General features: G+C 40.0%; 1 protein-coding gene across 1 annotated transcript in view; it reads right to left on the minus strand.

Annotated features, from left to right (window-relative positions):
* Positions 1-321: 321 nt before the first annotated feature.
* The window catches only part of LOC122794660, a 146,930-nt gene continuing 134,539 nt past the window's right edge, over positions 322-12,712 (minus strand). The window contains exon 2 of the transcript XR_006363671.1: positions 322-380. The gene's annotated coding sequence lies outside the window, so the exon portion shown is untranslated. The remainder of the gene's footprint in view (positions 381-12,712) is intronic.

Genomic DNA, 12,712 nt, shown 5'->3' on the forward strand with positions numbered 1-12,712 from the left:
CAGTGGTCTGGCATGTGCTCGTCTCTCATGTCTGATGGGAGTGATTGTCCACAGCTTCCAGTGCTCTGTTAACATGAATCACAAGAAAAGACAAGAAAGAAAGCATATATGCATACCTGCTTCTGTATGACTACATAACATACTCACTTTTTTATGTAATTCATACTTGTAATCACAGGGATCGTATGACTATTGCATTTACTTTACAGATGCATAATGGATTCTCCTGCATTAGAAGTAGTATGCATGGTAATGGAAAAAAATCCTCTAACAATGATCAGATCTATTCTAGTTAAAACATGTTAAAAAATACCCAACATACCTCCCTCCCTGGTACTGCTCGATGCACAGGGCCTGATTCCTACCTCACTTGTCATCACCTATAAAAAGACAAAAGCATTTATGAACAATGTAGGAGTACAATAACACTGATCAGCTCATGTTCTATAACTTTTAAATTGAACATTACAAAATCTACGTACACACTTTTGAAGGTTTTACACACAGTTCTTTACACATTGGAAGCCTAAGGAATATAAACTGGAGGACCTAAGATTCAAATCTGTAACTCTCAGCTCTGTTCACACTCAAAATCTACCACTTACCTACCTAGCTAAGCCACTTTGGTTCGGAGGATATAGAAGAAATGCAGTTAAACAAATCAGAGGTATGAATGTGTAGGGATGGGGTGTAATATGAATCATGACATACACTTTACAAGAGGGTTAAAATAAAGTTCTGTGCATTTATGAAAATAAAATTGCAAGCACAAATGCATGTCAACACAATGGTCACAACACAAAAACACAACTGTAAAATTTCATACCTCAGAAAATGGAACAATGTCATGTGGCTGGATAAGGAGAAGGTCACAGTCAGCTGTCTGCCAGACACCAGGAATCACTATATCACACATGCACTCATGTCTCTCAACAACAGGTACTGTTATGACTCTGTCATAGTCCATGTTGGTGTGAAGAACTTGAAATGGGTTCCTGTTAAAATGATGAAAAATCAAAATCTCGAATGCTCGGATGAGTGAAAACGCAAGTAATTGAAATCGATATTGTGAGATCGCAGTACAGTGAAGATCGGAAAATTTGCCCTTCCCTCACTGTAGTGTGATCTTGGAGTTGGAATATATATTTTTGGGGGGAGCAGCCCCCCACAATAGAGATTTCGATTACCTGTGTTATTGCTCATCCAAGCATTCAAGATTTTGATTTTTCATCTGTGTAATATAGAGCCCTTGAAACGTACCTCTGCGGACTATATGAAGAGAGACATGACTGAGCTCTCAGAGTATGTATCTCAGGCAGGTATGTCCTTAGCCTTAAGCAGCATTTTACCTTCACCTAGGATGATGCCTCAATACAAACAAAAAATGATTGACTTCAACAATTGGCTTAGTTTCTGGTGCCATTCCAAAGGATACAGTATCTGTCAGCCTGAGATGACATGATCGACAAAACTCAATGCTTTGCCAGAAATGGTCTTCATCTGTCACCCCTGGAATTTGTGCTACTGGCTAAGACTCTTGCCACCCCCATAGTGCCTTTTTTTGGCAGTATCTCAAGGACAAAATTCCCCAATGTAAGAACTCCATCTAAGAACTACCTGAAGGTTTCGCTGCTAAACGCTATGAGTCTCAACACAAAACTGCATTTACTGGAAGTAGACTTCACCTTGGAAGACATAGACATTTGTGCAGTCATGGAGACCTGGTTCAAGGCTATGCCGAGCACTCCAGCCATATCGGGTTATACCTCCTTTCACACGTTCAGACCACAAACTGAAGGCATGAAAACTAAAGGAGGTGGTGTATATTGTTACGCCTCCAGATTGGTTAGACAGCATGATTCCCCTGAGATACTTCAGGTTCAACTAACTGTTGGTAGGACACCTATTCAAGTCATTTCCAGCTACAGGAATCCCTCCATGAATCAGAACACCAACTCTGCCTATTTGGATCTACTTGAGTCTCTCAAGATACATTTGAACACCATGGTTTTGGGCAACTTTAACTACCCATCCATTGACTGGGGAAATTACTCATGCAAAAACTCACTTGCCCAAAGGTTCCTCGACTTCATTAACTCCAATGCCCTGGACCAACTAGCTGATACCCCCACAAGGGGTACCAACATCCTGGATCTGGTGTTTACCAATATGGGGGACCACTGTAGCACCCCCATTGTGAGGTCTTTCCTGGTTAGATCTGACCACAAATCAGTCTCATTTGAAGTTACTATCACACCTGACCCCCCAGTAGCACAAACTAAACTAAAAAACTTCTCCAAAACAGATTATAACTTCTTATGGTATGATATAAATAGCTTCACCATACCTCTTTCCACAAATGGAAGTGGCAACTATGACAAGTTCTGTACAAATGCTTTATATAAACACCGCTACAACTGCATTGATGCGGCCATACTTGATATGACCGAAACAAGCTCTTCAAGGAAGAGCAAACCATTCTGGTGGACAACTGCCATTAACAGGCTTTACAATAAGAGGAAGAAATTGCTGTCTAACAATAAGAGGGAGCAAGACCCAAACTGAAAACACTCCTCCCTCAGCTTAAACATGCAAATGAGACTCTTTTTGAAGTCCTCCAAAGCAAACTATGAATCCAAATTAGCTTCCACAACTAAGGATAACCATAAAGCGTTCTTTAGTTACATCTGTAACCTAAAAGGAAAAGGCTGAGATGTGTGCTAAACTGGTAGTTGATACCAAATATACTGAACCTGTGGACATTGCTAACCTGTTAGCTGATAGGTTCTGTGAAAATTTCACTCCTGCTTCCGCACCACAGTTACCTCAAGACATCCCTACCACCTGTCCTCTACCCTGTATCTCTAAAGAGAATCAGGAATGCCCTCTCTAAGATCAAAAACACAGCATCCGTGGGACCTCATAACATCCCAGGCTGCATCCTACATGGGCTCAAATAAGAATTCGCAACACCATTGGTTACTCTTTTCAATCATAGTCTTAAGTACTGGCTTCATCCCAGGTGAATGGAAAAAGGCCACTGTTATCCCCTTGCACAAAGGTGGTGCTTCCACTCACCCAGGGATCTATAGACCTATTAGCCTGACTAGCTTTATCTGCAAGGCCATGTAGAGAATCATCATGGACATTATCAACAACGCCATTGGTAACCTCCGACCCTACTCAATTTGGATTTGTCAAAGGGAGATCATGCCTGTTAAACCTTGTGGACTTCGTTGAGACTGCCACCAGGGCCCTCGATGAGGAGAAATCTGTGCACACAGCCTACCTAAACTTAGCCAAGGCTTTTGACTCTATCCCTCACTCAGTTATAATTGACAAACTCACCCAGCTACGTGTCAACCCAAATATCATTAGATGGGTTGCTAACTAGCTCACTGATAGAACCCATATAGTCAAAATAGGGGAATCCACCTCCAACAGCAGACCTGTAATCAGTGGTGTTCCACAGGGATCATTCCTGGAACCTGTACTGTTTGGAATCTATTTTTCCAAAGTGCATGCTAAAACTAAAGGTCTGTGGCTGACAAAGTCTGCTGATGATTGCAAACTGGGAGCGGTCATAGAATCTCCAAACAATGTCAACATCCTACAAGAGCATCTTACACAAACAAATGACTGATGCCAAACTCAAGGCCTTAAACTCAATGCAAAAAAAAATTATTATCATTCCTTTCAGTAAGAGTGATGTTCCTGGTAACTACAACATCAGTAACAACACCCTAAGTATACACTCAGTGGTGAAAGACCTAGGCACACAGGTTGACAGCAACCTTACCTTTGATCACCATACAGCGGTAAGAAGGCCATTCTATATTGCTCATCTCATAAGTAAGGGCATTGCATCCAGAAAAAAATAAGTCATAACTTCTCTGTACTCTTCCCTCATCAGGCCAATAATTGAGTACAATGTCCCTTTTGGTATGTACTTTTCCAAGCACCTACAGCAATTGCAGAGACCACAAAGGTTCCTCTCAAAGAAAATTCAAAGTCTTCAGCATCTGTCCTATAAGTCTTTCGACTTTTCCCGGTTAGGGGTCACCACAGTGGAACTCTGGTCCGCTAATGATTGGCAGTTGATTTTTATGTACTGGCTTGCCAGGCCTGACGCACAATCTTCAACGAAGGTATGCCCATTCACGCATGTCTCCACGCAGAAGACGCTCTAGCTGAGAATTGAACCGGACAGCGTGGACAATCTGAAATCAGTGTCACTTTATTCTGTTTCATACAGACTGCTCAGAGGTGATCTCTGCCTTGCATATAAGGCAATATTTTACCCTGCTTTACTGGAAATGCTACATATCCATAATTCAAATGGTACATGGGTTACTCACTCTAATGGCCTTGACCTGGCATGTGGCATTAATAGAACCTGCTGGAGGGACAGATTTGTCTCCCAGAGGTTACCACACCTTTGGAACACAGTTCTGCTTCATGTCAAGCAGAGCACCCCATTGGCCCTCTTCAAATGCAATCTGGACAATTGGATGGGTAACTGTAAGTTCACCCCAGGGGTTCCACCTATGTCCCTCTTGGACAGGGGTCATAGGTGCTAATCGTGGAAATAAGGGTAAAACTTGGCTAGGCTTGTAAGGGCCCTAGTGTCATTAGACTAGTAACCTCCTGTGATCCTATGTAACACATAGCTGCTCATAACGGACCACTACAAATTTCTGATAGTCACATACACACACATGCAGTTTAGGTGGGAGGACATACAATATACACATATATTTTGTTGTCAAATTACAAATTAGATGTCAAATATATCCCTCATATCATGAGATGTGCCAGTTCTACAGTCAAAATGTATATCTGACCATCTCAATCACTCCAAAAATAAGTATGAGAAGGGTGATAAATTGGAATTAATAAACAATGATACACTTATACATTAAAGTCAGTTTTCCAGTGTTATCCTATCACATTCTTTTTGCAGAACTATCCCAGCATGTTCAAAGCTTTACACATAAATAAAACTGTAGAAAAAGAGCTGCTATTGGCAGAACATTATGGATATCAGAGATATTCACAGAAATATGACCAATAAATGCTATAGTCTTAAGCATGTGCAAAATACCTGTTAATACCAACAAGCAGGTATGTATACAAGCATTTTCAAAACTTTTATACAGGCACAATTAAAATTTAATATGACCTATATCCTACATGGATTTGAACCCATAGTTATCCCCAGTACATATGTACCTTAGCTTCTTGTTTTACAGGATGAACTAACATACAGAACAACATCTTCCTTCTTAACAAACTCTTATTGTGTGTGTATGTATATCTTTATTCCTGTGGATAACAGAGGAATATGGGAACATCCAACACTTGAACACTATAGACCTTCATGCTCCACACAGCTGTCCCATAGCATCAAGCTTTACAATACAGAAGATATGGGTAGGCACACAGACCTGCACTGGTCTAGTGTTAAACAGGATTTTAATAATAATATGCACTTTGTAAAGCAGAACAGGCTAAAGGGTGTCTGTATCAGTTACTATTCACACATACAGAAGTAGACTTGGCAATACTCTTGAAGTGCTAAGGATGATGGGGAGATCCATAACATTCACTGCTCAGTATTGATTCTGTTGATATAAGTTCATCCTGTATAAAAGTTCATTTAATATGACTTTTTTAATTTTTTTTTTCCACACAGGTTTTCTGTTTAGGCTCTTATTGCATTACAGCTACAGGATGAGTATTACAGACATGGAACGTTTTTGCTTTACACGTATGTAATTTGTAGTATGTTAATGTGAACCGCAGGCAAAGTGTGTGGATTATGTAGCACAATGCTGTTTTGTTTGGACCTCCACTACTATGATACCTATTGTAATGGGTTCAAATCCCACACACAGCCTGTGCAAATATTGCATGTTGTGTTGTCGAGCTAAGTCTTATGCATTCAAGCAATGTTTTCATATCACATATGGTTTTATATGTCAAAGTACTATATAGGACAGGGACTATTTCCTAGATTTTGGCTTTATACAGGAATGCAGAGAGGATAAATTGGCATAAGCTGTCAATATAATTGTCTCCATATATGGGCCCCCTCATTGGATGGCGCAGTGGTGCACCAGTAGCATTGTTGCCTCACAGCAAGAGGTTCTACGGTTCTATTCTCAGCTGGAGTTCCTTCTGTGTGGAGTCTGCAATTAAAATTGCCAGACAATACAGCTGGGAACCTGTCAAAGGAGGGACACCATTTTAATATGAGCACAGTTAACTTAGAGCAGCTGACAAAATTAGAGAATCTACATGCATTTCTGAAATAAAAGTAATGTATAACTCTGATCATTACAGTTATTTATAAAAGTAAAGTAAACCCTCTATGTTTTCTTCCAAAATTGATATTTTGTGGAGGGATCATTAGGGAAGAGCAACATTTTGAGCCAAAATCAGGGACAGTTGAGGTTTGGCTATGCCTAATTCTATAAAGCAATTTGCATGTACCTCTCAACCTGTTAATGCAATAAATCTGGACAAGGCCAAATATATTGAGGGAACATATAAACAGTACTAAAAATTGCTCTTGTATAAACTGGGACAGTTGATAGAACAGGTCTTATTTTAGCATGCATTTTTCTGAAGGTTATAAAGTCTGAAACTAGTGTGTCATCATTTAGTGACTTAATTCCTAAATCATTTGCCAGAAAAACACAAATTGAGGAACAAACCAAAAAATAAGAAGCAAAAAATCTATTCATTCTTTGAAAATCTGGACAGTTGGGAGGTATAGTTCAGCTGGGGCTGTCTAAGTTTGCCGCCCTTCCCCTCACAAAACCATGGTCAATGGAGCCTCCCCCTGCAGCCATTCCAATGATCCATTACTTTGCTATTTCACTCCATTTACCATAAACACTAATGTGCATACTGATTTACTTCTATGATGATTTGAACTTCATTTGAAAGTTTTATTTTGCATTTTACAGCACAAACACTAAGACATCTGCTAAACAAACTTGGCATTAAAACTTCTCTGCCCTTGAAACTCACATTCATTGAAACAACATTAAAACCCACATTCAAAGAAAAATACATTTTACCCGTGGCAGATAAAAATTAATTCTGGGCTATAGGCCCCTTGCATATGAAACATACATGTGCTCTTTGATACACCTTCCTATTGCTTTGAACATTTTTCCAGTAAACAATGAAACAAAACTGCCCATTTCAGAACATTTCCATCATAAAAGTCTAGTCAAACTTCTACAGCCCACCATTATCAGTAAATAATATGCACAATCTCTGAAGTAGTAAAAAAAGTCATCTAAATAATTCCACATTAAATAAATCTAACTAATGAAGAGGTTGCTGCTAGCAATCACCTTTATATTTCATGACTTCACCGAAAAATAGTGTCTGATGCCCCTGAGGAATAAATTGCCTAAATTACATTAATAATAAGCTAGTAATATTGCAATAGAAAATGGATGGCAAACTGATAACAGGCTCATAGTTAGTAGTACAGCAGCATTCACCCCTTATGGGAGTAGAACCAACCACCTTCTGCATTAAAAGTAAGTACACAACATTTTGTGCTACTAGCAATGTGAGCCGACTTAGCATAATCAGCACTAAACTTCTCTGCCCTGCAGCTCTCAGTTCCTTGTAAAATCTACTAATACTCAACTACATCTCAACTTGAGCACAAGAAGTCTGGAAAAGCCAAATTTATTGGGGTGGGTCAAAAGGGCAAAAACAGGAACACATTAAACATTGCTTGTATAATCTTGAAAGCTGCTAGAATAAAATGCTGTGTTACCATCATACATTTTACTGCCAAGGTCACTGTGCAAAATAGTCAGAACAACATACCACTATGCCAAATCACCTGCTTTGTGAAAGAGAGGAAGACTGAAACTTAAATGGCTATCATTTAATGAATTCAGTTCTCACCATAGCTGTCAACCTCTTAGCACAAAACACCTGGACAAACTCAGTAATGAGGGAATACAGCCCTCAAACATATTCAGTGAATTCAGTTCTTGCCGTAGCTGTCAACCTTAGCACAAAAAACCTGGACAAAGCCAATAACAGGGTATTACAGTCCCAAAAATAAGGACAAATTTCAAATAGTCATAAACTTAAAAAATTGCTATAAAAAGGTTGTGTTAGTATATATTTATTGCTAGAATAAAAGTTGTTTTACTATGTCACAAACACAGGGATAAGATGCAGACTCCACACAGAAGGCACCCCAGCCAAGAATCAAACCAGAAAACTTACAGCTGTGAGGCAACAATACTGCCACTGCACCATCAAATATGTAAGGAAGTAAACATTCAGAAACCTGAAGTCTGAAATTTAAATGCCTGTCAATTTGTTAATCAGGACAGTCTGACTTGGAACAAAAAAAAAACACAATTCTCAGCAGAGGCCCAGGAAAAAATAATGCAGACATGTCTTTGTAACATGGGAGGACACAAAAGCAAACCCACACAAACACAGGGAGAAGATACAGACCCCCCCCACACACACACACAAAGAAGGCACCCCAACCAAGAACCAAACCCAAGAACCTACAGCTGTGAGGCATCAATGCTATGTTGCTACCACTGCACCATCAAATTTTAAGCATTGCAATATTTAAAAACCACAGATACATACAGATATTGATCAGGTCAAATATGAGGCAAAAATCTGCAATTTTTTTACAAATGGTGGTGGGTAGGGAATTCAGGTCTTTAACACCTGCATACAAGGTATTCCCTACCACACCACCATGAGTAATCACACCAGTACATCCCACCTGGGGCATTTTCACACACACACACACACACACACACACACACACACACACACACACACACACACACACACACACACACACACACACACACACACAGTAGCCAAATGTTAAAAGCAGTATTACCTTAAACAAGTTTTCCTTAAGTGCTTACTACAGTTCGTAAGACAATACTGACCAATTAAAATGGAGAATGGTACAGCAGACAGAATTATAAATGACCATGAAATATTTAATTATGCTATGTCTGATCCAGTCATTTTCTGACTATATAAGCTTCAAGCTTTTATTTAGCTGAACAGCTTCAAATGGAATTCAAAGATGGACAAAGCATTTTCAGAAAATTTAGATAGGTCTCTTTGTATAGCTGTTTTTATTCTTTTCAAGTATACTGCTATTTTATCCAAAATACTCTTTATATGGACATTTTTTCTAATATTTCTTAGTTTTGCATGTTGGCAGAATAGGCATGCTTAATATATGTACATGCTTAAGATGAAATTTGTAGAACTGATCTGAGACAATGCATTTCATTTCTATATAATTCACAAGTAGTTTCCCTGAGTGTGGAAGTAAAACATGAACTACTGCATTACAAATGGAACTTCATGAATTCATGCAACTTTTTTTTTTACAGCTGCATCATGATGCATCGAGTAATTGCCTTTCTTACACAGAGGAAGCATACAGAGCTTATTATGCGTTTAATGTATTATGTTACTGGAACGTGCCCAAAAAATGGTAATCAGCCACAGAGGACACACAGCATTAGACCCACCATACTGGTCATTAATACTCATCACTCAGTGGGGGGATTTACTGTAGAAGATTAGGGACGGGGTGCACTGCTTAAACCAGAACAAATGTTAGCTTCTTGTTCTCATTTAACTTAAAGGTGAAGACAGCTGGTATACTGGGATTACTTCCTACGCAAGTGAAACAGAGTTCCTAAAACACACACACACACGCACACACACACACACACACACATGCACACACGCACACACACACACACACACACACACACACACACACACATGCACACACGCACACACACACACACACACACACACACACACACACACACACACACACACACACACACACCATGAAGTGAGACCAGCTCGGACCAACACACACTTCATATTACTCACCAAGTCACCAACCCTCCATGAAGTGAGACCAGCTCGGGAATCCTCCTCCCGCTCGGACCAACATAACGAATCCTCCTCCCGCTCGGAAGCATGGAGCTCCATTCCAACTGGCTGCCTAAAGCGCACATGTGCGGTGAGCTCCATTCCAACTGGCTGCCTAAAGCGCGCTGACATCATCGGCAGTAAAGCGCGAAAAAAGAAAATTTAAAATGCTACCCCCCCCTACTACATAAGTTGTACTGAAATCAGTACAGTGCGTATGCCTCCCGACGTCCCTGATTTGAACCCATAGTTATCCCCAGTACATATGTACCTTAGCTTCTTGTTTTACAGGATGAACTAACATACAGAACAACATCTTCCTTCTTAACAAACTCTTATTGTGTGTGTATGTATATCTTTATTCCTGTGGATAACAGAGGAATATGGGAACATCCAACACTTGAACACTATAGACCTTCATGCTCCACACAGCTGTCCCATAGCATCAAGCTTTACAATACAGAAGATATGGGTAGGCACACAGACCTGCACTGGTCTATTGTTAAACAGGATTTTAATAATAATATGCACTTTGTAAAGCAGAACAGGCTAAAGGGTGTCTGTATCAGTTACTATTCACACATACAGAAGTAGACTTGGCAATACTCTTGAAGTGTTAAGGGTGATGGGGAAATCCATAACATTCACTGCTCAGTATTGATTCTGTTGATATAAGTTCATCCTGTATAAAAGTTCATTTAATATGACTTTTTAAATTTTTTTTTCCACACAGGTTTTCTGTTTAGGCTCTTATTGCATTACAGCTGCAGGATGAGTATTACAGACATGGAACGTTTTTGCTTTACACATATGTAATTTGTAGTATGTTAATGTGAACCGCAGTTAAAGTGTGTGGATTATGTAGCACAATGCTGTTTTGTTTGGACCTCCACTACTATGATACCTATTGTAATGGGTTCAAATCCCACACACAGCCTGTGCAAATATTGCATGTTGTGTTGTTGAGCTAAGTCTTATGCATTCAAGCAATGTTTTCATATCACATATGGTTTTATATGTCAAAGTATTATATAGGACAGGGACTATTTCCTAGATTTTGGCTTTATACAGGAATGCAGAGAGGATAAATTGGCATAAGCTGTCAATATAATTATCTCCATATATGGGCCCCCTCATTGGATGGCGCAGTGGTGCAGCAGTAGCATTGTTGCCTCACAGCAAGAGGTTCTACAGTTCGATTTTCAGCTGGGGTGCCTTCTATGTAGAGTCTGCATGTCCTCCCTGCGTTCATGTGGGTTTCCTCCGGGTGCTCCGGTTTCCTCCCATGTTACAAAGACATGCATCTGGAGTGTTTCTCCCCGGGCCTCCAATGAAAATTGGCTTTGTTCTAAGTCGGACTTTCCCGGTTAACAAATAACAAAATAAAAAAATTAATCTAAACATGTGCACACAACTGTCATTCAAACAGCAAACAGACCTAGGGGCAACAATCACCACAAGAAAAACAAATTATGATAGATGCTCTGCAACAATAAGGACAGAGACTCCTTGGATAAGGAAATGCAGTATGGAGGACTGACCTCACCAATATGATTAATGCTGAGGGAGGTCACAATAGATCCCAGGAGGCATGTGGCCAATGGCGCTTTGACATGATCCTTCATGCAGTCAACAGGGTATACCTGTATGAGAGATTGAAGGATGCCACCAGTGGTGGCCCATCATTGACACTTCCCAACGTTTTTTGCATCACTGCATACAGTGAGTGGGGAGCGCCTCATACCTGGGGGTGGGGTAAGAAGCAGGTGATCCAGGCCACACATGTATGAGTTACTTTGCATAACACTGATGCATATAGAGTAACTCAGCACTTACTGCTGTTGCATGCATATTCATGTATTGCTATTTTTGTGTAGCAGCAGCAGAAATGTATCATGCACATAGGTCCACACAGGGTAAAGATGACCAATGTAAATGTAATGACATGTTGCCATACAACTTCAGTACATATGTAACAGTATAACAAACATGTGTAATGTCTGCATTCATTTGCACAGGTCCATCCACGTCTGCACAAGAGCAGGACATGGCAGGTGAGTGTCTCCATATACTGTTACTGTGCCTATTTTCTGTTCTTTCTTCTGCCTCCTGTCATGCCAGTGCTGTACATTGTTATACCGATATTTGCCTGACATTGTAAACTACAGGCACATCTTGTGGGGATATGAGCTATGTAGGTGCATCTACTGACAGACCAGGTATGCCTCTTCACTTGTTCATAAGCAGCAGTACTGTGTAGCATAACCATGTTGTATGAAATTAATGTTGCTGTTTTTCTACACCAGAACATCTGGCCATCAGGTGCATTGAGAATTAATTGAGAATTTTGTCTTTGTACAATGTAAGCAAATTTAATATGAAAAACCTATATGGGTATATGCACCGGCCTCTGCTGGAAATTAGTGTATAACACCCCCCAACAGAGTTGTCCTTGCTCTCTAAGGACCACTTCTTAAGTTGGCCATTGTCCTTTCACTTGACCAGTAGATTACACTGTGCATGCCATTTACTTGGTCTTCTTGTCTGACAGGTGTATGCATTCATGAAATGAAAGAAAACCTCCTTTGATACTTTGTACCTCTCTGATAATTGCTTGTTATTGGTTATAAACTGATTACTCTCTGTTACAATTCGACCTGAGAGTGGGAGGGTCACTGCTGTAGAATGTATTGCTAAACGTCCCCTCACTATTCTCTCCTCTTTC

The sequence above is a fragment of the Protopterus annectens genome, chromosome 1.part0 (genome assembly GCF_019279795.1).
Source record: "Protopterus annectens isolate FY-2018-M chromosome 1.part0, PAN1.0, whole genome shotgun sequence".
In the NCBI taxonomy this organism is placed as follows: domain Eukaryota; kingdom Metazoa; phylum Chordata; order Ceratodontiformes; family Protopteridae; genus Protopterus; species Protopterus annectens.